This window comes from Mobula birostris, chromosome 13, assembly GCF_030028105.1.
Source record: "Mobula birostris isolate sMobBir1 chromosome 13, sMobBir1.hap1, whole genome shotgun sequence".
NCBI classification, from domain to species: domain Eukaryota; kingdom Metazoa; phylum Chordata; class Chondrichthyes; order Myliobatiformes; family Myliobatidae; genus Mobula; species Mobula birostris.
The window spans coordinates 12,822,873-12,850,472 of NC_092382.1; the positions used below are offsets into that span (position 1 = coordinate 12,822,873).

General features: G+C 45.2%; 3 non-coding genes across 3 annotated transcripts; 1 reads left to right on the top strand and 2 right to left on the bottom strand.

The window, feature by feature from the left end:
- Nucleotides 1-10,350: 10,350 nt before the first annotated feature.
- On the bottom strand, nucleotides 10,351-10,422 carry trnae-cuc (transfer RNA glutamic acid (anticodon CUC)). The gene has a single exon. It is a non-coding gene; the product is annotated as a tRNA-Glu (tRNA).
- A 5,266-nt stretch (nucleotides 10,423-15,688) lies between these two features.
- On the bottom strand, nucleotides 15,689-15,777 carry trnar-ucg (transfer RNA arginine (anticodon UCG)). The gene is given in 2 exon segments: nucleotides 15,689-15,724; nucleotides 15,741-15,777. It is a non-coding gene; the product is annotated as a tRNA-Arg (tRNA).
- Nucleotides 15,778-16,652: 875 nt separating this feature from the next.
- On the top strand, nucleotides 16,653-16,734 carry trnas-gcu (transfer RNA serine (anticodon GCU)). The gene has a single exon. It is a non-coding gene; the product is annotated as a tRNA-Ser (tRNA).
- The last annotated feature ends 10,866 nt before the right edge of the window (nucleotides 16,735-27,600 follow it).

Here is a 27,600-nt window from a genome sequence, read left to right on the forward strand (position 1 = left end):
TCCAAAGAAGAAGCATACAAATTAGCCAGAAAAAATGGCTCACCTGAGGACTGGGAGAAATTCAGAGTTCAGCAGAGGAGGACAAAGGGCTTAATTAGGAAGGGGAAAAAAGATTATGAGAGAAAACTGGCAGGGAACATAAAAACTGACTGTAAAAGCTTTTATAGATATGTAAAAAGGAAAAGACTGGTAAAGACAAATGTAGGTCCCCTACAGACAGAAACAGGTGAATTGATTATGGGGAGCAAGGACATGGCAGACCAATTGAATAATTACTTTGGTTCTGTCTTCACTAAGGAGGACATAAATAATCTTCCAGAAATAGTAGGGGACAGAGGGTCCAGTGAGATGGAGGAACTGAGCAAAATACATGTTAGTAGGGAAGTGGTGTTAGGTAAATTGAAGGGATTGAAGGCAGATAAACCCCAGGGCCAGATGGTCTGCATCCCAGAGTGCTTAAGGAAGTAGCCCAAGAAATAGTGGATGCATTAGTGATAATTTTTCAAAACTCATTAGATTCTGGACTAGTTCCTGAGGATTGGAGGGTGGCTAATGTAACCCCACTTTTTAAAAAAGGAGGGAGAGAGAAACCGGGGAATTATAGACCGGTTAGCCTAACGTCGGTGGTGGGGAAACTGCTGGAGTCAGTTATCAAAGATGTGATAACAGCACATTTGGAAAGCGGTGAAATCATCTGACAAAGTCAGCATGGATTTGTGAAAGGAAAATCATGTCTGACGAATCTCGTAGAATTTTTTGAGGATGTAACTAGTAGAGTGGATAGGGGAGAACCAGTGGATGTGGTATATTTGGATTTTCAAAAGGCTTTTGACAAGGTCCCACACAGGAGATTAGTGTGCAAACTTAAAGCACACGGTATTGGGGGTAAGGTATTGATGTGGATAGAGAATTGGTTAGCAGACAGGAAGCAAAGAGTGGGAATAAATGGGACCTTTTCAGAATGGCAGGCGGTGACTAGTGGGGTACCGCAAGGCTCAGTCCTGGGACCCCAGTTGTTTACAATATATATTAATGACTTGGATGAGGGAATTAAATGCAGCATCTCCAAGTTTGCGGATGACACGAAGCTGGGTGGCAGTGTTAGCTGTGAGGAGGATGCTAAGAGGATGCAGAGTGACTTGGATAGGTTGGGTGAGTGGGCAAATTCATGGCAGATGCAATTTAATGTGGATAAATGTGAAGTTATCTACTTTGGTGGCAAAAATAGGAAAACAAATTATTATCTGAATGGTGGCCGATTAGGAAAAGGGGAGGTGCAACGAGACCTGGGTGTCATTATACACCAGTCATTGAAAGTGGGCATGCAGGTACAGCAGGCGGTGAAAAAGGCAAATGGTATGCTGGCATTTATAGCGAGAGGATTTGAGTACAGGAGCAGGGAGGTACTACTGCAGTTGTACAAGGCCTTGGTGAGACCACACCTGGAGTATTGTGTGCAGTTTTGGTCCCCTAATCTGAGGAAAGACATCCTTGCCATAGAGGGAGTACAAAGAAGGTTCAACAGATTGATTCCTGGGATGGCAGGACTTTCATATGAAGAAAGACTGGATGAACTGGGCTTGTACTCATTGGAATTTAGAAGATTGAGGGGGGATCTGATTGAAACGTATAAAATCCTTAAGGGATTGGACAGGCTAGATGCAGGAAGCTTATTCCCGATGTTGGGGAATTCCAGAACGAGGGGTCACCATTTGAGGATAAAGGGGAAGCCTTTTAGGACCGAGATTAGGAAAAACTTCTTCACACAGAGAGTGGTGAATCTGTGGAATTCTCTGCCACAGGAAACAGTTGAGGCCAGTTCATTGGCTATATTTAAAAGGAAGTTAGATATGGTCCTTGTGGCTATGGCAATCAGGGGGTATGGAGGGAAGGCTGGGGCAGAGTTCTGAGTTGGATGATCGGCCATGATCATAATAAATGGCGGTGCAGGCTCGAAGGGCCGAATGGCCTACTCCTGCACCTATTTTCTATGTTTCTATGATTCAATTCCTTCGTCCTATATATGAAAGAATAAAAGAAAAACCTTGTATAAATAAAGCTCACCTTCAGAAAACCAAACAGAATGGAGGATTTGCCCTACCCAATTTTAGGTTATATTATTGGGCAGTTAATATACTTAATATTACGTTCTGGATATATTACATTAACAATGAGAATTGCCCTATATGGGTTTCCTTGGAAGTCAACTATGTTATAAAATTTTCCATTATTTCTTTACTTGGATCCTTGCTTCCTTTACCTTTAAATAAATTAATTGACAATGTTGTGGTTAAACATACATTGAGGATTTGGTTACAGTTTAGAAAACATTTTGGTTTATTGAGATTTTCCCTCTCAAGTCCCATATTTTCTAATTGTTTTTCGAAACCATCGTTAATTGATTCATCTTCTAAAGAATGGAATAGATTGGGTATTAAACGATTTCAGGATTTGTTTAATGGAGGGAAACTTTCTTCTTTTGTGCAACTTTCAATGAAATTTAAACTTCCCAACACTCACTTTTTTGATACTTACAGATTAGAGATTGTTTTTTGAGATCTCAATTACTTACATCTCCTACAAATCCAGATAAGAATATATTAGATACAATTTTTAATTTGAAACTCTTTGATAATAGTTCAATATCTTACAGTCTGCCGTCGAGACTGAAAATGGCCTCTTTGGATACAATTATAGGAGACTGGGAAAAGGATTTACAGATTTTCATATCTGATGAGAGCTGGAAGATTATTTTAAAATTGATTTATTCTCCATCATTATGTGCTTGTCATTCTTTATTACAAATCAAAGTGGTCCATAGAATTCCAAAGAAGACAATTAATAATTGATAAGAGGAAAGATGAAATGGAAAATAATAGAGATGAAAATATCAATTTTTCAGACATATAAATAAAAGGGAGGCGAGAGTGAACAAGGGAGTCACGTAGGGAGCGATCCCTGCGTCTCCCCAACCCCCCCATCCCTCCCCACCGATCTCCCTCCTGGCACTTATCCTTGTAAGCGGAACAAGTGCTACACATGCCCTTACACTTCCTCCCTTACCACCATTCAGGGCCCCAGACAGTCCTTCCAGGTGAGGCGACACTTCACTTCTGAGTCGGCTGGGGTGATATACTGCGTCCGGTGCTCCCGATGTGGCCTTCTATATATTGGTGAGACCCGACGCAGACTGGGAGATTGTTTCGCTGAACAGCTACGCTCTGTCCGCCAGAGAAAGCAGGATCTTCCAGTGGCCACACATTTTAATTCCACGTCCCATTCCCATTCTGACATGTCTATCCACGGGCTCCTCTACTGTAAAGATGAAGCCACACTCAGGTTGGAGGAACAACAGCTTATATTCTGTCTGGGTAGCCTCCAACCTGATGGCATGAACATCGATTTCTCTAACTTCCGCTAATGCCCCACCTCCCCCTCGTACCCCATCCGTTATTTATTTCTATACACACATTCTTTTTCTCTCTCTCCTTTTTCTCCCTCTGTCCCTCTCACTATACCCCTTGCCCATTCACTGGGGTTCCCCCCACATTGTCTTTCTCCCTGGGCCTCCTGTCCCATGATCCTCTCATATCCCCTTTGCCAATCACCTGTCCAGCTCTTGGCTCCGTCCCTCCCCCTCCTGTCTTCTTCTATCATTTTGGATCTCCCCTCCCCCTCCCACTTTAAAATCTCTTACTAGCTCTTCTTTCAGTTCGTCCTGACGAAGGGTCTCGGCCCGAAACGTCGACTGTACCTCTTCCCATAGACGCTTCCTGGCCTGCTGCGTTCACCAGCAACTTTGATGTGTGTTGCTTGAAATTCCAGCAGATTTCCTGGTGTTTGAGTTTGATAGCTCTGTGCCTGTGCCCACTGCAGGGGCATCTCATTGAAATCTATGGAATATTGAAATGCCTACTTGGAGTAGAAGTGCGGAGGCTGTTTCTTACAGTTCGGCAGTCTAGGATTAGAGAGCGGGGCCTCAGATTAGAACGATGATAGTTTAGAACAGGGATATCTTTATCCAAAGGTGGTGCATCTGAGGGATTAGTTGTCACAGACGGCTATGGAAGCCAAGTCACTTGGTGTATTTGAAGCAGAAGTTGATAATTTATTGATTATTAAGGACGTCAATGTCCATGCCCGGTAGACTGGGGTTGAGGGGAATCATAAATCAGCTCTGCTACAATGGCGGAACAGGCTCTATGGGGCGAGTGACCTGTTCTTGTTCCTTCGTCTTATGGACCTATGATCTTATATTATTATTCTATCTGTGTTACACAGTACAGGTGCCATAAAACAAACAAAGGACATATCTCCGTCATAATAAACCTGGTTCTAATCCTGACCTTTATCCCCAGCAGTGGAAATCTCCTTCATTTATGATACTGACGCCAATGTTATCCCTGTACACTCACGTTCTGACCTACCAGTCTTGAAACATATTCCCAAATTGTCCAATCATACTATTTGTATCGGAATGGTGATTCATCATTACCATCACCGAAAATAAATCATGTTCAGCCCTCGCTTCAGCTGCAGTGCTGCGGTGGGTAACTAACATAGATGGAGCTGCGATGGTCGAGTGGTTAAGGCGTTGGACTGAAATCCGATGGGGATTCCCCACGCAGGTTCGAGCCCTGCTCGCAGCGCTCATTCTACAGCCATCAGGAACCAGAACTCCAGCTGCCTGTCAATAACTCCCCGGCTGCCGTCTGAACGCTACATTCTCTGCCAAGTCCAGGCGGCAGACTTTAAAATTTTTACACTCTTCAATACTCTTGCATTTCTACTCAGTGTCCAGAGTTCATTTCTACCCCGACTCTGATCAATCTCCGTGAAGCAGCTTAAACAACCCTTTTCGTGGGGTTTACTTAGCGAAGTCATTTACTTAGCGAAGTCTAACAATAGGTTTCGAGTAGAAACAGAGCGACTGATGTCGGTGGGTTCTACAGCTGTATGGATACAGAGCGCCTCACTTCGTTCACCAACCTACTTCCTTCAGCTGGATTGGGGATGATTTATCGCACTGAGCAGAATTTCTGCAGTCAAATCAGCAGTAACTTTGGAATTTTAAGAATTAAGGACATCAATTTAATATTAATTGTCTTTATAATTGGAGAAACTGGGACAAGTACCATCAATAAGTATAATGTAGTGCCCTCTCTTGCTCCCTCTGTTGGAGGATGATGTGTAAACGCATGAATCATTTCTCCTCCTCCGTCCGAACGGTAACAAAACGAGCCCTCCAGCTTCTAAGTTTAAATGAAGGGACGGGAAGATCCATTTCGTTTTCTCGGTTGGGTGAAATACTCTGATGGTCAAGAAAACACTATGAGGAAAACGGTGGCCCAAAGTGAACATGCAATTGGTAAGTTGCCGTGTAACCCTCCCCCTTCCACTGCCTTTCAAACACCCCGTTTATCTCTCTGGCCCTGTCTGCGATGTGGCTCTCTCCCCTGCTTCACTTCCATGTCTCGCTCTTTCTCTATCTCTCTAACATACACACACATACACACGCACACATATTCTCTCTCTCTCTCTCTCTCTCTCTCTTTCTCTCTCTTCACCCCACTCTCTCCCCCCCTCCCCCCTCTCTCCTCCCCTCTCTCTCTCCACATACTCCTTTCCTCCTCACTCCCACACTTTCCTCACAAGGCTGAAACAAGCGTTTAGCGATCAATAATCAATGTTTGTGTTCAGTGAAAGGACTGCGTGATTGGGGTGGGAAGTTTATAGATATTTCTTTACAACACAGCTGGGGTGGAGTGTAGGGGAAGAGATGTGAGCTGGTGCTGAAACGTAGGGGCGAACGTGGTAACATGATATGAAGGAGTGGAGGCGATTTTCCAATAAATCTTTTCCCGGAAATTTGGTTCAGTGCTCTGTTAAAACACGACCACCATGTGAAATTTAGCTGAAAAAGAATTGAAGTTTGAACCAAAAAAAAAATTACGTATTTCGATAAGAAATGTTGTCTGGCCGAGGGTGGGAGGGGACTGAGATTCTGACTCAGTCGCTGAACAGGGCAGAAGGGTCCATGAAAGGGAAAAGCTTTCGCAGTTTCATGTCACTCGCTCTACAGACTCCCCATTGCACTCCTGACCAGCGAGCGACCGTACATTGCCGTACACAAGCAGGTTCACTGATCTTCCGTCAATATCACCCTCGCCGGTTGTCACCGGTGTGGTGCAACGACTGTGCACACCCCCGTCATCAGCCAACAACCCACAAACCAATCATCGTCAAAGACATGCAACATACCTAGCTCCCATTGGTGTGTGCAGATGTCAATCTAATATGTTAACCAATGGCAGAAAACGGTTTCACCCAGGGGTTGTTCTCACCCACAGACCCTGACTGGTTTTGCCTCCCCAAAGTCCTCTCAATCCTGATCAAAATCTCAGAACAATGTCCCGTTTTTTTTTAACATTTATACCCATATGCTTCTATCGGAAGCTGGTGGCGTTATCAGGGCGCTGAAATAAAAGCGGACGACAGAAATTTATCTCCTCTCACCTAGGGAGACGGAAGAAGATTTGCTGGAGGACTTCTGACCGGCAAGTATGGTATGGGGAGTAGGAAGAGAGCAAGTTTGGACCAGCCTGATGTTATTGAATGTCAGGGCTGGCTGAAGAGGACTAGAGTCTTGCCCCTCTTTCTGTTGTCTGTGTGTTTAAAGAAAAGGAGTAAACAGGCCTTTCTTGGGCCTGCATGCTATCCCAGTGGATATAATAGGGACCGATGCTTGAAGATCAGTTATTCCCAATCTATGTCATCAGTTTGCCCGAGGAATCATTTCCAAGTCTGAAAATGGCACACGATGGCATCTATCTTTTGCCAATGATGCAGAATTCTATGATTTATGTCTCTGTCTCTTCCAGCCTGTAACGATACTGCAAATGTTTCATTGTACCTGTACCTCACCGTCTCTGGGCACACACGGCAATAAACCCGACTGGACCAGACAATACTCACTGAGATTTGAGCAGCGATGATCCCGTCCAGATGAGTCAAGGTGATGTAGTCAGACTGAGTGATTAGATTATGAAGACACGTTGTCCCCTTTTATTGTCATTTAGTAATGCATGCATTAAGAAATGATACATTATTTCCTCCGGTGTGATGTCACAAATCACAGGACAAACCAAGACCGAAAAAACTGACAAAACCACATAATTATACATACAGTTACAAACAGTGTAACAATACCATAACTTGATGAAGAAGTCCGTGAGCACAGTAAAGTTCAAAGTTTCTCAAATGTCCCACATCTGACGCAGACGGGAGAAGGAAGAAAATCTGTCCCTGCCATGCCGACCACAATGTGACTCTGAGTCATCCGAAAACTTCGAGCTCCGATCAGCTCTCCGACACCGAGTAACTGAGCGGCATCTCTGCCAAACGATTCGACCTCCCTCTCGGTCGCCAAAAGCAGGTAAGGCCGGGGATTTTGAGGCCTACCCTCCGAAAGATTCCCGACTACAAAGTAACGACATCAGCAGACAGGCGTTTCAGAATTTTTTTCCAGATGTTCCTCTGTGCTTTCACGTCCATTCTCCATCAAATCAGAATTGCCCACGGCTCCTATTTAACAGATACGACATTATTTTTCACCGGAGAGCTGCGCACGCGCGGCACGCTGCCATCTTCTCCTCCCGCCGTGGAGTCCAATGTGGACAATGTATGGTCCCCCTCTTCTACAGAGACACAGCACCTCTGAGTGTGTTGAACAGGCGAGGGATTGAGGTGCAGTGAGTAGTGATGAAGATCAAAATTATACATTATATTTATTGTAAGTTATTGTCTGTAAGACCTCGCACAGTTATTTCGGGCTTTATTGAGACTGCACCTGCGATATTTTTTTTCAAAGTCATGTTCTCCTTGTCAAGCATATGTCATATAGAGCAAATAACGAATCGCTGCAGGAACAGTGGGCAGCGGGTCAGGGAACATCTCTGGACGGAAAGAGGTAGCACACATTTCCGATCCACACACTGCCGCTGAACTGAACGTAGAGGGTAGATGACCAGTGTGGGGAGCTAAGAATGGGGCAAGAGTTGGGAAGAAACTGGAGGGTGCCAGTGAGGGTGTGTGGTAGTCAGCTCGATATGGGAGACTTTTGGTATGACACAGTGGTCGCTGTTGTTCGTTAATCGTTATTTCTGTCGGTAATTTTGATGCGAAACCGCGTCTTGATCAGGATGTTTTGTATGACACAAAATTAGGCGGTGCTGTTGATACTGGGGGAGGTTGCTGTTGGTTACAAGTGAATGCTGGTTCAGTTAGAGAAGTGACAGATGTATGGTGAATGGATTCCAATGCAGATAAATCTAACATCGTGCATTTTGGAAATAAAACTTTCAAAGCACTTGTGCTGCATTACGGAGTACAGTTGACACGAGGCACCCAGAGGCAGAAGCACACCGTTCGCTGATTTCATTAGTATAGTGAAAAGCCGTTTCTCATTCCGGCCTTCCTCATTCAGAGCAACAGGAAGGAACGTAAAATAGGACATTATGATAGGACATTGTTGAGGTTGTGTATAGAGTGCCATGTATAGTTCCGGACGCTCTATTATGGAAAATAGGCCGTTAAACTGTAAACAGTGCAAGTTATGCAATGAAGTTTTCAGGACAAGGAGAACTGGGTTATATAAAGAGTTTGTCCAAGCCTGTCATTTGCTCATTCCAAGACGAGAAGAATGCGGTTTAAAACAGAGGTAAAATGAATGTTAACAGTCTGTTTGTTTTTTTCTGTGCAAAGGAGACCAATTTGTTTGAAATTGGAATATTTGAAAGGAACATGGGCAGCAAAGTTTTCACGAAGACTTTAGTGAATATGCGGAATGAGCTGCCAGAAGAAGTAGATCAGGCAGGTAGAACAGTTTCACGGAAGGGCGGGCCTTGGAGGAATATGGTCTGCACGCAGGAAACTGGGACTTACTCTGGTGGGAAAGCTGGTCGGAATGGTTCTTTGAGTCGAAGACCCTCTATCAATTCATCAATTCTTCACGACTCGTATCAGTGGAATATGTCAGATATCGCTGGATAGACATCATATGTCAGAGCAATGGCAAAGACGCATGCGTGGTTACTGAGCCGACTACCGCTCTGATCAGGTGATGGAGATGCTGTCATATTGCTCAGCAATCATATTGTCTCTGAACAACAGGGATTCTGCAGATGCTGGAAATTCAAGCAACCCACATCAAAGTTGCTGGTGAACGCAGCAGGCCAGGCAGCATCTCAGGGAAGAGGTACAGTCGACGTTTCAGGCCGAGACCCTTCGTCAGGACTAACTGAAGGAAGAGCCAGTAAGAGATTTACCATCCCTCCGACCTTCACCTGTCGGAGGCAGAACGCTCTGTTCTCAGTAAGGGCCTCACGTTTGTCCCCCTTCGCCCACACCTCAGCGAGTTCCGTGTTCGCCACGATGTGGAACTCTTCTTCAGCCGTCTCCGTCTCCGAGCCTACTTCTTCGGCAAGGACTCTTCCGCACAATTTCTAAAAGGACAGAAAATGCAAACAAGAAGACTGAGGCGCTCAGAGCCTTGAGAGTCCTTGTACAGGTCTTCCATTGCGACGTACAGACCTGCACCATCATGTCCCAGAGGTTAATTTGTAGTTTGAGTCTGTGGTGAGGAAGATAAATGCGATGTTCACTTTCATTTCAAGAGGTCTAGAATATAAAGCAAGGATGTGATTCAAAGACTTTGTGAAGAACTGGCGAGTCCTCACTTGATGTATTGTAAGCAGTTTTAATTCTCTTAGCTGAGAAAGTATTGCTGAAGCTGGAGAGGGTTCAGAGGAGATTCAGAGAAATTATGCTAGGATGGAATGGCTAGTGATTTGAAGAGCATGTGCTGGCGCCGGGTCTGCTTTCACTGGAATTCAGTAGATTGTGCGGCCACTCATTGAAGTCTATCGAATGGTGAAAGGCCTTGATAGGGGCTGATGCTGAGAGGATGTTTCCTATGGTGGGAGAATCTAAGACCGAAGGACGCAGCCTCGAGGTAGGGGAGCATCCTTTCAGAACGGACGAGGAGTGAGTGGTGAATCTGTCGAATTCGTTGCCACAGGCCCCTGTGGAGTCCAAGTCTTTCTGTATATTTGTCAGAGATCGATAGATTCTTGATTGATCAGGGCATGAAATGATGCAAGTAGAAAGCAGAAGAATGGGGCTGAGAGGAAATGTCGAAACAACCCCGATGGGCTAAACGGCCTAATCTTAATTATGGTCCTATATTTTGTGGTTTTATCGAGTGATAGGAATGGGCTTGTTGTGGAAACAAGTTAATCCATACGATGGTTTAAAAATTAGCACATTAAATTACAGCAGGCTGTATTTCAATTCCCTGACCGGGTATCGAACCCAGGCCGCGGCGGTGAGAGCGCAGAATCCTAACCACTAGACCATCAGGGAAGCTGATAAAGTGCTGCACACAGCAATAGACAACTATCAAATGGGCAAACTATAAAACAAAACCTATAGATTAATAATAGCAATGAATAAATGTGATAAATATTGCCAAGAATCTACCACTCAGCAGTTTCAGATCTCCTGTTCATCCAGTGCTTCTGGTTAAGGAACACTCTGGACTCTGAATGACTCAGTGGTAAACACTCGTTCTCAGTGTCTTTATAAAGATTGTGACATTCAGATTCTCTTATGAGCCCTGGGTCATTTTTATTTCTGTCTACCGCCTCGAAGCAATTCAGTAGTCGGCCCTACGATTCCCGCGACCACATCATTGTTGCCGATTTATCTGGTGTCTTGTTCCTTACCCTCCGCCGGGATGGAGGTAGGAGAAAGAAAACCAGACATTCAGAATGCTCGAAATATGGTCTGGGGATGGAACGGTAGGCTTTCCTGATCGTGCTCCAACAGTGATTGAGTGTGCGGGAGCCCCTGGCACTGGGAATGATGTGCTGATGGCAAATAAGCCTAGATTTCTCTAAATAAGCCTGATAGAAACCCCCGCAATGATGTGAAAGTCCTCAGGGTAGGCAGTTCCTTGTTTGCTGATCGCGACACTCAATACATGGTATGCTTGCTTAGCATCTGCTCTGGCGGTATGTATAGTCGCTGTCCGGATCAATGAGGAGAACCCTCTCGGTAAGTAGCACCGACAGAACTTAATCATTGGATGTTGTGGTTGGGAGAACAGGGGAGTGACGAGACCGCTATTTACAGAGAGCATGAAGAACCTATCATGAAACAACACCCCCCTCACCACCACCATAATAACTTCTTCCCTTATCAGAACGGTACATTGAGAAGCCTTCCGGCTGTTCCACTGAACTGAGCCATGTCTCCATGAAACAGAGAAGACAGCAGTCCCTCATTTACCTGCGAAACAGCAATGTTCCGCTTATGTAATGTATCGTGTTTTCAAGTAATTGGCCTTTGGCTAAGAAGATGCCAGGTAGAGTATCTCAGACTACATCGCCGAGTATTTATAACCCGGCGATGTAGTCTGGCTTGAAGTCTTCCGAACCGACCTCTTTTCCGGCAAAGGTAATGGCTGATCGCTGAAAGATCCCGCACCTGCATTCCCGAGAGTCAAGTCCACCTGGTCCTTCAGGAGCTCATTCGATTACCAGTTTATTTAGGTAGCTCAAGTGTACGTTTCTTAGGGAGAAATTAGAGGTTTCAGATTGCAGCGACAGTGGTTCAGAAGAAATATATCTGGACATTTTGCGAGCTGTCAGCAATACGTCACGTGTATCGCCAGTGTCACCGTGGATTTTGGAATTACACTCAAATCTCAAAATCCCTAAAGCCTTATCAATAATGTAGACATCCCGCTCTTACTTGAGCCTACAAAATGCATTACCTCGCACATCATGGTTAAATACGATCTGTCTTTGATCTGTACAGTAAATTGAATAACGATGCATGAAATGCTGGCTATTGAGTTTAACAGCGCTGTTGGCAGGGTTACAGGAGGGGATGCGGGTGTTGCAATCAATCAGCATTTAAACAGGCGGAGGCTCATTAAATATAATCAGCCGGCTCCTAAATTTGTAAATGACATCAGTATTGGTGGTGTCTTGGACAAAGAAGTGGATTGTCCAAGCTTACAAAGAGATCCAGACCAACTTAGAAAGGGTTCAATGAATCGCAGGTGGAATTTAACATGATAAAGTGTAGCACTTTGTAAAGTTAAGGCAGGGCAGTTCTTGCAGAGTAAATGGCAGAACATTGGAAATTTTGCAGAATTGGATGAACCAAGCCGGTGGATACATATACACGTAGACAAGGCATAGGAAGGATGCCATTAGGCTGGAAAGTGTACCGGGTACGTTTCATGAGAATGTATCCTGGAACACTTGATTTGAGCTATAAAGATAGGTTGGCTAAGCTGAGAGATTTCTCCATGCTATATAAGCCGCTGAGGGGTGACACTCACAAGTGCATAATATCATCAGGGTCACAGATATGTGTCAATATGGTTGTTGTAACGCTTCTAGTGTGATAGTGTAGTGGGTAGTGTTTGTGGCTCTCACTTTTGACGAGGAGAAAAGGAGAGCTGAACGTGTAATTCTCTCCCTGCCAGTGCATAGCCTTTCCAACAGGAAGCCTCATATCGTGCCTACTCGCTGGCGACACAGGGAAACTGAACTACTTTCGGACTCAGGCTGAACTACAAAGGGCAGAGAGGACGTCTGGCTCCCGCACACGTGGCTCGCAGGCCCGCCGGTGTGTGGACGCGCCCTGGTGCTCGTGAACAGATCCCCAGCTATGGGTAAATAGCCCCACGGCCTTTTGGGCAGCCTCGAGAGAGACGAACGCTACGGGAGTAAACACAGACAGCAAATCCGGAATGGAGCCACTTAGCCGGCTGAACGTCACAGAATGCCCTTCCGGCAACATCCCCTCACACTTATCTGGGTTAAACTCCATCTGCCACTTCTCAGCCCAGTTTTGCATACTATCGATGACCCGCTGACAGGCCTCCACATTGTCCACAACACCCCCAACCTTCGTGCATCAGCACATTTACTAACAGATCCCTCCACTTCCTTATCCAGATCACTTATAAAAATCACGAAGAGTAGGGGTCCCAGAACAGAACCCCGAGGCACACCACTGGTCACTGACCTCCATGACTCGTCTACAACCTCTGTTTCGCTTCTGTGGGCAAGCTAATTCTGATCCACAAAACAATGTCCCCTTGGATCCCATATCTCCTTACTTTGTCAATAAGCCTTGCATGGAGTACCTTATCAAATGCCTTACTAAAATCCATATACACTACATCTACTGCTCTACCTTCATCAATGTATTTAGTCGCATCCTCAAAAAATTCAGTGAGGCTTGTAAGGCACGACCTGCCTTTCACAAAGCCATGCTGTCTATTCCTAATCATATTATGCCTCTCCAAATGTTCATAAATCCTGCCTCTCAGGATCTTCGCCATCAACTTACCAACCACTGAGGTAAGCCTCACTGGTCTATAATTTCCTGGGCGATCTCTACTCCATTTTATGAATGAGGGAACAACACCTGCCAACCTTCAATCCTCTGGAACCTCTCCCGTCACCATTGATGATGCCATGGGGACGATATGATCCCGAAATTAAAAGGTTTGCGCGTGACAGGCGTTTGATAAATGTGGGTGCATATTATTGACAACTATAGAATATTGAAAGGCGGTGACAGTGTGGATGTGGTGGGAATAATTCACGTGGAGAAGGGAGTCTAGGACCAGATGGCACTGACTCAGAATTGAAGGGCCCCCCTTTAGAAGAAAGCTGAGGATAAAATTCTGCCATCAGAGTGGTGAATCTGGGGAACTCATTACTATGGACGGCTGTAAAGGTGGAGCAACTGGGATTTTATAAAACAAACGTTGATAGGTTTCTGATCAGTCAGGGTGTCAAAGGTCACAGGCAGAACAGGTAATGGGGGTTGAGGAGAATAATAAATCAACACAATCAGCAGCACAGGATCAATTCCGCCCCCCAACGTTTCAGCAAAACGCATCAGCGCCCACCACCCACCAAATGAGCAATGGCAAAGTCCCCAGACAGAGATGTGCTCAGTGGTGGGAGCATGTACCGGACATGTCCTGGGCCGAATCCATCACATTCTGTAGGAACTTACGTTCAATGATATTAACGTTTCCGTACTAAACCATAATGCTGCCAGTCACCACACTCTGCATCACACATCTATAGAAAAATGCCAACGTTCTAGGTGTCATGCCGATCTCCGCAAGCTCCTAGGAAACCAGAGGCGCTGCCGTGCTTTCTTCGCAATTGCACTTGTGATGTGTACAGGACAAATCCACTGAAATAGTAACACCCGGGAATTAGAAGTTCCTCTCCCTCTCTGATCCTCCGATGAGGACTGGCACATGGACCCTCTGGTGTCTCCTTCCATCGTCTTGATCGCATTGAGTGAGACGTTTAAGGGCAGGGTGGAAGTTGGAGGCAAAGTGGGTGAAATTGTCGAGCTCAGCGTGAGTGCATGAAGCGGCAGCAATACATTCGTCGATGTAGCGGTGGAAGCGTTGGGGTGTATTACCGGGGAAGGTTTGGTACATGGACTGTTTTACTTAGCCAACGAAAAGGGAGACATATCCGAGACCTATGCCAGTGTCCATGGCTACACACTGAATTTGGAGTAAGTGGGAGGAACTGAAGGAGAAACTGTTGCTGTGAGGACCGGATCTGTCAGACGGAGGATGGTGATGATGGAGGGGAACTGGCTGGTTCTTTCCTTGAGAAATGTGGAAAGTTTTAGGGCCCTTTTAATAGGGGCACTGGACATCCATAGAGAAAATGAGACGGTCAGGGCCAGGGAATTGAAAGTTAGTGAGTAGATCGAGAGCACGGGAAGGTTCGGGAATGTCGGTGGGAAGGGACTGAAGGATGGGGCATAGGATGGACTGGAGCGATGGGAACACAGGATCAGTGGGGCAGGAGCAGGCAGAGACAATGGGTCTACCCCGACATTCAGACTTGTGAATCGAGTAGGAGGTAGAAGAGAGCAGCTCAGGGCAATGGAACCACGAGTTTTCCACAGTGAATGGAGGTTCTCCAGAGTTGGTGATGTCGGTGATAATGTCGGAGACGGGATTATTCGAGGTGTAGGCATGAGGATGTGTCTGAGAGGTACCGCCGTGTCTCAGCAAGGTAGAGGTCAGTCTGCCACTCTACAACAGCAGCACCCTGTCTGCGGGATTGTTGGTAAGGTTTGGACTGGTGCTGAGAGATTGAAGGTGCAGTGTATTCAGAGGGGGTAAAGTTCGAGGAGTGAGGATTCCTGGTGTTGAGGTGCTTGATGTCTAGTTGGCAATCAGTGATGAAGATATCCCAGAGCAGGGAGAGAACCAGGAAGAGGAGGGGGGTTGGAGACAGGAGAATGTACCGTCAGCGCTGGGTGATGAATTCTTGCCGATAAGGCGGGCTCGGAGACGGAGGTGAATCTGAAATAAACTTCACCTTCCCAGCAGCAGCTCCTCCTGAGCGTCTGAGAAGCTCCAACCAATTGCTTATGGAAGTTTCTGCAGAAATACACACGGAATAGACACATAATATTATATGTTACATACAACGAAGACTAGGGGTTACGTTTTTCTGGAGGGTGCAGTACTCCGATTAATCCCCATACAGGATTGAGACAACCATGCTCCAGGGAATGAGAGACAGATGGAACCAAATCCGCCAGTTTGTCAAAACGACCGTGGCAGGACTCGAACCTGTAATCTTCTGATGACTTCTAATCAAGCACCGAAGTCAGACGCCTTATCCATTAGGCCACACGGCCGTATTCTGTGAGAATGGGGAACATGCAGACTGCTGCAAGGAGTTTCCCCGTGTAGAATGATTTCCTCACCGAGCTAAAAGTACTCGCATGCAGTGATTTCATTCCAGGTGAACATTATGCCACGGTTGTCAATATCTCTCCATTCATTCCTGCTCTGGGCTGTTCAATATTCTGTTTCTATCACACAGAAAGGAATTCTCAAAGGCACATCCCACTGTCTCTTGCAGCGGCGTTTTATTCTGGGATTGGAATAAGAGAAAATGGTCCACCACATTCAATACATTACTGATAGAGTGAACTCGATCTCTTTTTAGTTATGTCAGCCGTTGGTTTGGTATTCCAGAGCCGGGCAGCCATGTGTTTGTGCCGGTAAAGCGTTCGGGTGTTCGGATCTGCGGCTGCGCACAGCCGGGCGTGCCGTCAGCGCGTCATAATGTGGTAGCTATCGGGTTATTGCATTTGCCCAATACACGGTAAATCGTCACTCTCGAACCAGATGGCAAATTCCTATAATATCTGTTTACTTGAAATCGTGCAATATCATAAAAAAGCAACTGAAATTTTATTTAATTCAAGATAATTTATCTCATTGCACAATTCCAAACATTCACAGTTTCTCCGAGTTACAGAGCACGGAATCGATCCTCTTGCCACAGCACGTCCATAGCGTCTAAAGTGCATAAAGTACTTACTTCCATGCTTCCTGTGGTTGGGACAAATCTCTGTAAACTGTCATCCACGTCTATGAATTCTGATAAGCACGGCGAGCAAAGTAAATCGAAATAGAATCTGAATACACATGTGTGGACCTTAAGCAGAAGTTTTAAATGCTGTGAAAATATTCAGAACTTCGGAACACAAGAGAGAGAAGAGCAGACGAGGTGGCCGAGAGGTTAAGGCGATGGACTGCTAATCCATTGTGCTCTGCACGCGTGGGTTCGAATCCCATCCTCGTCGCGACATGTGAATCGGGGGACCACCTTTGAAACTGTCACTTTAAAGCATCCAAGCCTCCAAATTTTGTCACAGGGACGCCAGACGGTTTGATATTTGAGTCATGAAAAGCGATATTTGTCATTAATTCATCACCAAATTTGGCCTCAATACCACAAGATGTAGGAGCAAAATTAGGCTATTCGGCTCTTCGATGTTTCTCCGCCATTCCATCACGGCTGAGGCCTCACCTTGAGTATTGTGAACAGTCCTTCAGCTCAGAAAATATGTGCCAGCATTGGAGAGGATCTAGAGGACGTTCACAAGGATGATTCCAGGAATAAAAGTGTTTTCATAAGAGAAACATTTGATGACACTGGGACTGTACTCGCTGGAATTCAGAAGGATGAGAGGGGGATCTCATTGAAACTATTCGAATGTTGAAAGGACTAGACAGAGTAGATGTGGAAAAGTTGATTCCCATGGTGGGAGAGGCTAGGACAATAGGGCACAGAGTCAGGGTAGAGGGACGCACTTTCAAAACAGAGATGCGTAGAGATTTCTTTGTCCAAAGGGTGGTAAATTTGTGGACTTTGTTGCCACATCCAGCTGTGAAGGCCAGTTCGTTGTGTTTACTTAAGGCAGAGATTAGTAAGTTTTTGATTGGACATGGCACCAAAGGTTACGGGGAGAAGGTTGGCAACTGGAGTTCATGAGGAGAAGAAGAAAGGATCAGACATGATTGAATGGCGGAGCAGACTCGATGGACCAAATGGCCTATTTCTGCATCTAGGTCCTGTGGTCTTATGGTCATACATATCATTCCTCTCAACTCCATTCCCCTGCATTCTCCTCGTCACATTTGACACTCTTACTACCTGTCCACCTCCACAACCGCCGCTTTAAATATACCCAATTACTTGCCTTTCACGGCTATCCGTGGCAATAAATTCCACAAATCCATAGCTTTCTGTTTGCAGAAATTGCTTCTCGTCCTTTTCTAAAGGGACATCCTTACCTGAGGTTGTGCCCACTGGCCCTCGACTCTAGCACTACATGAAAATCCTCTCCATGTCCATTCTAACTCAGCCTGACAATATTCGATAGATTTCAATGAGATCCCCGACTCATTCTTCCAAATTCCTGCGACCAGGTGCCAGGGTCCTAAAATATTCTTCATACTTTTATTTCGGGCATCATTTTCGTGACCGTCTGTATGGACTCTCTCCAATGCCAGCACATCCGTTTTAGATAAGGGACGCAAAATTCTTCACCATATTCCAACTGCAGTCACATCAAAACCTTATAAAGGCTCCGCATTACATATTTGTTTGTGTTTTCTAGTTCTCTCAAAATAAATGTTGACATTGCATTTGCCTCCCTTACTACCGTCCCAAACTGGCAATTAGACTTTAGAGAATCCGCACTAGGTCTCTGAACTCCTGTTATATCTGTTCTTTTCCGATTTGTATTCTGGAAAATAGTCTTCGAATTTATTGCTTCGGTAATGTACATTTCCATACAATTCCCTGCAGTCTAGTCCATCTGGCACTTCATTGCCTATCTCTCTATCTGACCAAGGTCTTCTGCAAACTTTCTGCTTCCTCAAGACTACCTACACGTCAACCGATGTTGGATTGTCCGCAACTTTGGCGGCAAAGTCACCAATTTCATCATCCCGATAACTGGCATATAAGGTGAAAAGATGCGGCCCGAATACCGACTGGTCACCGGCATCCGACCAGAAAAAGTCCTCCTTATTCTCACAGTTTCCACCCAAACAGCGATCCGTCTATCTCTGGCGGTATCTTCGCTGTATTATGAGAGGCCTTTATCTCTCTCAGCAGGCTCGTGTGCTGCACTTTGTCAATGACCTTCTGAAAACCCAAGTAAACAACATTCAGTGACTCTCCTTTGTAAATTCTGCCTGTTATTTCCTCAAAGAATTCCAAGCCATTTGTCAGGCTAGATTACCCCCTGAGGAAACCGTGCTGACTTTGGACTGTTTTATTATATGCCTCGAAGTGCCGCGAAACTTCATCGTTAATAATGGACCGCAACATCGTCCGAAACACTGAGGTCGGGCTAACAGGCTGATATTCTCTCTTCCGCTTCCCTCCCTTCTTAAACAGTGAATGACGATTCCAATCTTCAAAACTATTGGAAAATATTGTGCTTTTCGAAGGGTCACTACAAATGCCTCCACAATATCTTGGGACAAGAAGATTGGCGTGAATGTCGGCACAATATGCGATGGCGATTAGTTTCGCTTTTTCGCTCTCTCTGCGTCTGTCCCTTCATTTATTATCAAAGTGCGCAGACTTCATACAACCTTGGGATTCGACACGAAGCAAAGAGACCTAATAAAACTCGTTGAAAAAAAAAGAGGATTGTCCAACACCCAGTGGGCAGAGAGAGAGAGAAACATATCGTACAAAATATAAAAGCACGAGAACAGTGTTCAGAACTAAAGATCACAAAGCCAGGCATCACTGCAGGCGGACAAGAAATCCACCAGTTGCACTCCACAGTCTCAGGCCAGCACAGAGGCGGGCAAACCCCGCGGAGCAGCAAGCAAAGCCGGGCAATCTCTCGCCTACGACACTGACAACGAGCCATCTCTATCTGGTCTGTTTCTTAAATTGTCAAAACGTTGTGTCATTGCTCACTCTCTGTTACTTCGATCGCCCTCGGGATCGGATTTCGTCGGTTCGATTCGGCCAGTACCCGACACAGTCATCGTCTGTATTTCCATTTGACTTAGAGTGTCTTTCCTAGTTTTCTGGTAACTCGAAAGGAGGTGAGACGCCCGGAGTTAACGCGGAAATTTGGACTTACGTACTGATAGGTAGACAGAGTAAGTGAAAAGTCGGCACGTGGAGTTTAATAGTGGAAACTGAGAGGGTAGAAGAATCAAGTAGAGGAGATTACAGGTAAGCGAAATTCAAAGAATAGGCATTGAAGCATGTTGAATAATGTTACAGAAATTTAGGCTTAGCGTCACGGAACCCTGTACAAGATGAATTACCGTAATTAAAAGAAGCGAGTCTGTAGGTAGGAGACAAACAGGAGTCGGGATGGAGACGAAGACGTGCAAACGGTGGAAATAATTTTGCTTTCAATTCTGGACATTTTACTGGTTCAGAGGCGGAGCGATTGGGACTTCGGTGTTTGAGGAGATTCCCGAACATAGGTGACGGGAACGCAGTAAACAGCATCGCTGAAAAAGCTGCCGGAGTATCCAGGCTTTTCAGTCGCAAACCTGTTGATGGAGTTTATATTGATCTCTTCAAAGCTTCCTCGGCGATTAGTTGATAGCCTCCTCCCTAAACTCTTTTCCTCTTTCAATAGCGAGTACCGGACCATTTCACCCAGCTTACACTCTTCTGCATTGCACATTTTGAAAGCTCCAGAAATGAGTTGTCTGCAAGCTGATCGGCCTCGATTTCCAGCTTATCTCTGCCCTGAGACCCATGGAGCGGGGATACAGTAATCCACTCCTTCTTCCTGTTGTCTCCCCAGTGAATTAGTGACGATGGTGATCCTGTCCCGGGGAAAGTGCGGCCTCTCCACCTGCACCACTCGCTACCTGGTGGCCTTGGCAGCGGCTGATCTACAAACTACCATCTTTCAGGTAATATTGTGGTGGGTCAGTTATTATTACTTCCCCGTGACTTTCCTGGACATCACCCCCGTATGCAGTGTGATCACAGCCATCGGAGCGGCTGCCACAAACGTTTCTGTTTGGTTCACTGTCAGTATTACGTTCAATAGGTTTGTCGCCATCTGTTACCAGAAGCGGAAAAAATGCGGCTGTGGTTCTGACAACAACCGGCGTTCTACTCTGTCTTAGAAAGGTGCCGGACGCATTTATGCATCATCCTGTGAAAGTGATTGATAATATACCCTGAGACTGTATTCTAAAGCCGAGCACCTATACAGATCCTGATTGGATGGGATTCAGATGGTTTTCTACCGTTCTAACACCATCACTCCCGTTCGTGTTAATAGTACTGTTCAACGCTCTGACAGTCAGACACATTTTGGTGGCCAGTCGGGTCCGTAAGGGGCTGAGGGGTCAGAGCAAGGCGGAGAACCGCAGTGACCCGGAGATGGAGAGCAGGAGGAGGTCTGTGATCTTACTTCTCACCATCTCCGGCAGCTTCATCATCCTGTGGTCGGTGAGTGTTGCCGAATTCCTCTATTACACCATTGCCGGATTGGATGAAAGTAATTGGATTGGAATACATACCTCAACAATCCGCAGACATGCTGATGATACTAAGTTGCTGCACAAATGCTTTTATTTCCGGGGTAACTCAGTCCAAGTTCAGAAAGCAGTTCATCAGCGCTGCGAAATATCCGCTCATGTTAATTATTCAACTCATAATAAACAAAATGTTTAAGTTAAAGTCAGAGTTGGTTGGAGTATTTTCCATCTTGACACTACAGATTGGCGGTGCCATTGACCAAAATAAGCTGGGTTAGATCCCGAGAGAGGCACTGCACCGGAACAGATTCTACAGCACCCGCAGCCAAGAGATCTACCTCCTACGAATTATTAAAATCATCCTACCTTTTGTTTTATTTGCCCCATATTGGCTGGTTTGTACCCGCCACACCCGTATCGTCACGCCAGAGTGAATTTTCATCGGGTAACTAATCTAGTAGCCGCTGTTTCTCCGTGATGGAGAGGAAACGAAGCACCTGGCGGAAATGCTGCCGTCACCAGGTGAACGGGCGGAATTCACACTGAGCGCCCCGGAGATTAGGTCTGGCCTGGTCTACGCTCAGAGTATTCAGCCTCGCAAACAGACTTAGCTCATTGCATCCAACATCGGCACGTTCTTCAACAGGCTAAGCACAGACAACATCCACGTGTACAGAGATCCCAACTTCACCTGTGAGTGCAGCTGTGCCCAGTGACTTGCTGTCAGCTTGGTCATGTTTACCTGACCTGCACAGGGGTTGTCTCCAAAAGGTCTGATTACCATCTGCAGACAATCTTTTTCGAAAGGTATCATCGTGAGGAAGGCGCCTCTTTCCCCCGGGGGTTTTTGGAGCTAACAAAGAATTTTAATGTACTCAACATGGTCGAAGCCGTTGATGCCCACTTTAGTCAGGCTTTGGACGAAGGACGAGTGGTTAATTTGACCAAACGACATAGGATAAGACATTTAAATCACAGGCTGTCGGGACAGAATTGGGCCAATCCTTTCATTGAGCTCTTCCGCCTTTCATTCTTAGTTGATCTGTTTCTCAACCTCAGTCTTCTTCCTTCTCCCATATATCGTTAGCCCCTCACCAATCAAGAAAGTTTAAACCGTTTTTTCAGTACACCTAATGGATGAGACTCTACATCTTCTGTGGAAGGAAGTTCGAGTGTTCTGGAAATGAATGCCTGCATTTATTTTGCCTTAGTCACTAGCGAACTAACCCCCAAATTAGCCTTCAGGGCATCCAGACACGACTAATAAGTCCACATGCATCTCTAATTTCTGAAATTTCTGCCCAGTTAGAAACGTTTCTCCACATTACTCGTTCATTCCACAGTACCTATTCCACATCCCCACACGTTGTATTCTACCTGTCACCTCTTTGCTCGCTCTTGCGTCTCTGCAGGTAAATGCTGCCCATCTGAATTCCATCCATTAGGCAAAACTCCGGTGTTGAGAAGCTCATTTGCCGGTAGTTCCCTGGCTTATCTATGCTACCTGTGTATAACACCAAAAGATTAGCTGTTTTAGGGGTTTCATGTATTAGTTTTTGACAAGGGGGCACAAAGAACGCTGCCGAAGTCACAAAAATCTCATGTTTCCCACAATATCCTGGGGTAAAGATGGCCCGGAACTGAGGACATTAAAGAAAAGCTCCAACATACCGTCCATCCTAATGTTGATATGCCACATATAGCACAGCCCCCTGCAGAGAGCTCATTAACTATGTCCGTCTAACCAGTACAAGTAAATAGATGTTTTCAGTTCATCTCCTGTCATTTTACACATACATCACCTTTGAAGCTAACGGTGTCCATTCTACATCCACACCTAAGTATGAACTTGTCTATTTATCCCTAATTTTCGGTACTGTACTAAATCCTTATATATGCAATCCTTTCACGGGGCTCGCATGGAAGCTTGGCTCGTTCCCGGCTACGGGACTCGGCGTTGAGAATGCACCTTTCATAAGCAATAAACATCTACGGACGGTAAAATTTTGCGTTCAACTAAAAATGATGATCCGATTAAACAAATCTCTACTTGAGCGAATGCTGCGTAAATACCGCCCATACACAATTGTCCGTCGGCAATAAATAACAAATCGTACTCTGCATAAATTTATAAAGGAAACATATTCAGAAATTTCAGCTTTATCGAAAAAGAAAAGGGTATATATATATATATATATACTGACCCTTCCTCCTTCAAGCCATTCATCTGCACAAATGATTTTGTGCGACGGGGACGCCCCTTCCTGTCTACTCAGCAGCTCCCGCCAAAAGCACCACCAGTGTGTCTCACAAATCTCTCTCCGCCCAGCTTTCTCTGGTACCTCCTCCCAATCCCACCATCCAGATTGGCTGACATAGCATTCCCAAGTTGAGCATCACAACCCCTTATCTTTAGCCGATACCCTAACATGCTTTTCTCAGGCTTCCCACTTTTACCGTGAATATGAGTTTTGTCTCCCCCACCCGAATCCCGGCTTATCTGAACGCTGTGTGATTTACTGCTCCCAGCAACCTCCCGCCGGCATGAAATAACAGATTCCACACTGCATACAATTATAAAAAAATGATATTCATGAACGTTAACTTAACCAGAGGGTTAGAGAAGGAAAAAAACATATTTAATATCTTTACTATTAATTATTTGCATTAAATTCTATGTTGGCACGATGTTTTCTCTTTTATCTCTGTCACTGGGTCTAAAAGCGACGTCACCACCAGTGGATCGGGTCGGTAATGCAGGGTCATTGTTTTGTCTTTCGCGCTGCATACTTGCACGTGGCCAAGTGGTTAAGGCATTGGACTAGTGACCTGAAGGTCGTGAGTTCGAGCCCGAGCCGAGGAAACATGTTGTGTCCTTGAGCAAGACACTTAATCACTGTTGTTCACCAATGTGACGACATTGGTGCCAAGCTATGTGGGTCCTAATGTCCTTCCCTTGGACAATTTTGGTTGGACAACATTGGTGTCGTGACTTGCAGCATGGGCAACTGCTGGTCTTCCGCACAATCTTGCCCAGGCCTGCGCCCTGGAGAGTGTAGACGTTCCAGGCGCAGATCCATGGTATCGCAAGACTAATGGATGCTTTTAACTAGCCAGCATCTGTGTTTGCGGCTGACTCCGGCAAACTTGCGGCAAATATTAATGGTATGCGCCAATAACATCAATGTTAATGTATCACTCAAAGAGAAAAAAATCATCTGAACAAAGTACCTGTGAATTAAATTAAAGGAGCGTCATCACAGAAAAGCAACAGGGCCCTTTATTGTGTAAGGCCCTGAATTACTTTCTGAAGTCCAAACTTCAAAATATTTCATATTTTTTCTCGTACTTATTTTCGTTAAACCCTGTGTTCACACAGTGGTTTCCCGTTTCTCTGTCTCTGGGAGTAAAAGTGACAGCAGCGGTAGAGAATCGGATCTGTGATTCAGGGGGTCATTGTGTTGCATTTCGCGCTGCGTACTTGCCAACGTCTGTGTTTGCGGCTGACTCCGATAACAGCGCAAACATTAACGGTATGCGCCGATAACGTCAGTGTTAACGTATCACTCAAAGAGAAAAATATCACCCGAGCAAAGTAACTGTGAATTAAATTAAAGGAGCGTCAACACAGAAAAGCAACAAGGCAGTGTATTGTTGAATTAAATTTATTAGTCATTTGCATTGGAGCGGAGACTCCACTCGCTCTGTTGGAGTGGAATCGGCGCTGATGAGGTGGACTCAACAACAGGATTACAGACTACTGTCGCCACCAGCGATGCTCAGATAATGTTCTGTCATTACACGGAGGATTTTGACAACATCGTACTTGGTGTTGCGGTCCCAGCATCGGCCGTCTCTTGAGACTTCATGACTGCTGAGTGTTCGGTTCTGTGAACTGAGGCGTGTTATTTCCCCATCGGCATTACGGTTCACTAAAGCAGAGGAATCATTGTCAATTAGCGGTAATTAACACCAATCACTGTACAAGTTGTTCTCATTGTCGGTAACCGATTACTCTATAAAAGAATGCCATTTCAGATTCAGATATACTTCGGACAGAAACACGCAGACGCGGTGCGCTATCAACAACTTCTGAGCAGAACTGTAAATTCTAACAGCCTAAGAATGACAACGCAACAAAATAGGACTGTTTGCTACACAGTAATGGTGATTGTCGGTATCCCCGGTGAGTACCTGTCAGTTACATATACGCAAGCAGAGACTTTACGCCTCTCTCAGCTACTGCTGATGTAATTTTAATCCGTGTTGAAAAAGTTCACACCAAAGTCTTCTTTACGAGGTGATCTTTTGTTTCTCACTCACATTCCATGTCAGATTCGCTGCGTAGGCGGGACGCTATCAAACGGGTTTGTTCGTAAATGACCCGATTCCATAAAACAATCGACAGAGCCAGAGCTGCTCGCTGATCACAGGATCTGTCAGCACTGCCTTTCAGATCTTCATCTCGTGTCCCTGTCAGTCCCTAAAACGCTGTCAATCTCCTGCCCTGTTAATATTGTAACCTGGGTCATGCAGACTTGTCACTAGAACTACCTGTAGTCTTCTCATTTGTCGCGTGAGACTTCGAACTGTACAGACACAACACATACAATCCATGTTTATCAAAACCTCCTGTCATCAGCAGACCATATTCCTTAGAACTCGTTCACGTGTACGATTGATTAAGGTTTTAAATCACTACACAAAAGCTTCGATTTCAACTTGTGAAAATCTGTTCCCCTTTCTTGTTCGGGTTCACGGTGTGTTCGCATCGACGGCGATACTAATGTTATTGCCTTTCGCGACCAGAGGATTAAGGTGATCATCCAGAGATTTTCGTGGGTCTACGGCCACATAAAATCCATATTAAGGCGATTATTCTCCATCCCTAATAGACATTGGCGAAACAAGCGAGCCTTTCCAATAACTTTGTAAGTTTCATGTGTTTCGTCACCGAGGTCGGCTTTTGTTTAGGAAAGGGAGAAATAGACTTGTCTGATGACAGAATTCAAATGGCGCGGCTGTACGGTATAATTTCGTCTCCCATCCCGCTATAAATGATGCACCGCTCCTGCTGTGGCCAACGAGCAGCACCCTATTGCAACTCTACCGAATGCTCACCAGAAATCTTTCTCCCTCATTCTGTAAAGTAAACTCAGCTTTACCCCCTTGGCATTTCTCCCACCTCGGTGAATTAACTGACTCCGTACCAGCAATTCTTTGACAATTCCCAATTTCTCCCCTTGACCAAAGTCTTACCCGTGTTCCCTGTTGTCAGCACTTTTCCCACGAAGACGAACGGGTGCGCGGTCGTGCAGAAACTGAAACGCTCCCGCGAACAGCTGGAATGTTCTTTTATATAATGTAAATATAATTTAGAAATTATGCCAATATATTTTTGAAAAATTAGCTTATATACTTATGAAATATCCTGTAATGAATGATTTAATGAACAATACCTATATGTTTTCGAAATAATAAACGTACAACAACCTTTATTTTGAATCATTTTAGAGCTTCAACGTATTGACATTATCAGAGTATCAAGTTACAGCGCAGATACAAATTGTAACAATGAACACAGATTGGAAATCGGTAGCTCATTGTTCATGAACCAGCGGCCCGCTAAGTGCCGATACGGTCCAGTGAAAACACTGTACTTTTGTCATAGTCACTTGTTGCGACAGTCTGCCATCGCTTACTTGTCTTGTGAGTTGCGGTTTATGTTGGTTTGATGGGCATCATGTGCCTCGAGTTTTCAGACCATGTTAAAAATTCCTGCTCAGAGCAATGGTTTGTCCACGCAACAGTAAAAAGAGTAGAGGGGGACGTTGCTGGCATGCAGGATCGTGGTTCCAGAATCTGAATTTGCAATAGAAAATAATTCTCCCAAATAACCTCTGGCGTTTCCCTCGTTGATGCCGCCGTAGTATAAATCTCCGACCTCACATTAATTACCCTACCTCTCTCATTGGAGACACCGCGCTTTGAGGTTAATGTACAGCTTTGGACGCCGGATAGGGGAAAAGCAGACGTTCACTGAAAGGAGCGCAGACAGGATTTACAAAAACAGCTGCAGGGACTCTGTGGCCTGAGTTACTAGGAGAGGTCCGGCCGAGCAGCATTTTATTCCTTAAGGCAGGTGATGGGCAGATGTGCATAAAACCAGATACTGTCAATGTGCACAGTCAGCTCTTCTCCATGGGGTTGGGGAATCATGAACTAAAGGGGTATATTTAATTTTAGAGGGCAGAGATTTAGTTGGATTCCGAAGGACGTTTCATCACACAGAAGTTGGTCTCTATATGAAACAGCCTGGGAAAGGAAGTAGGTGATACAGGGTCACTAACAACGTTTAAAAAACACACCAGGAACAAAATCATCAATGCGAAAGGTTTAGAGAGATGTGCTCGAAACCTGGACGTACGAGTAAAGCTTAGATGGCTGAGTAGGTCAGTATGAAGGAATTGGGCTGAAGGGCCCGTTTCTGTGCTCTAATCGTTCCAGGACTCTACTCATAGCTGCTGCAGTCCGTGAACGTGAAGAGATAATGTAAACGGCTTTATGCTGCGGTCACGTGTTCATAAAAACCGCAAAAAATCGCAGATTTAGTGATAAAGTCAATCAGAAATGAACGATGGATGTTATTTTAAGTGAACAAAAGCTGTTTGCATTTCTAC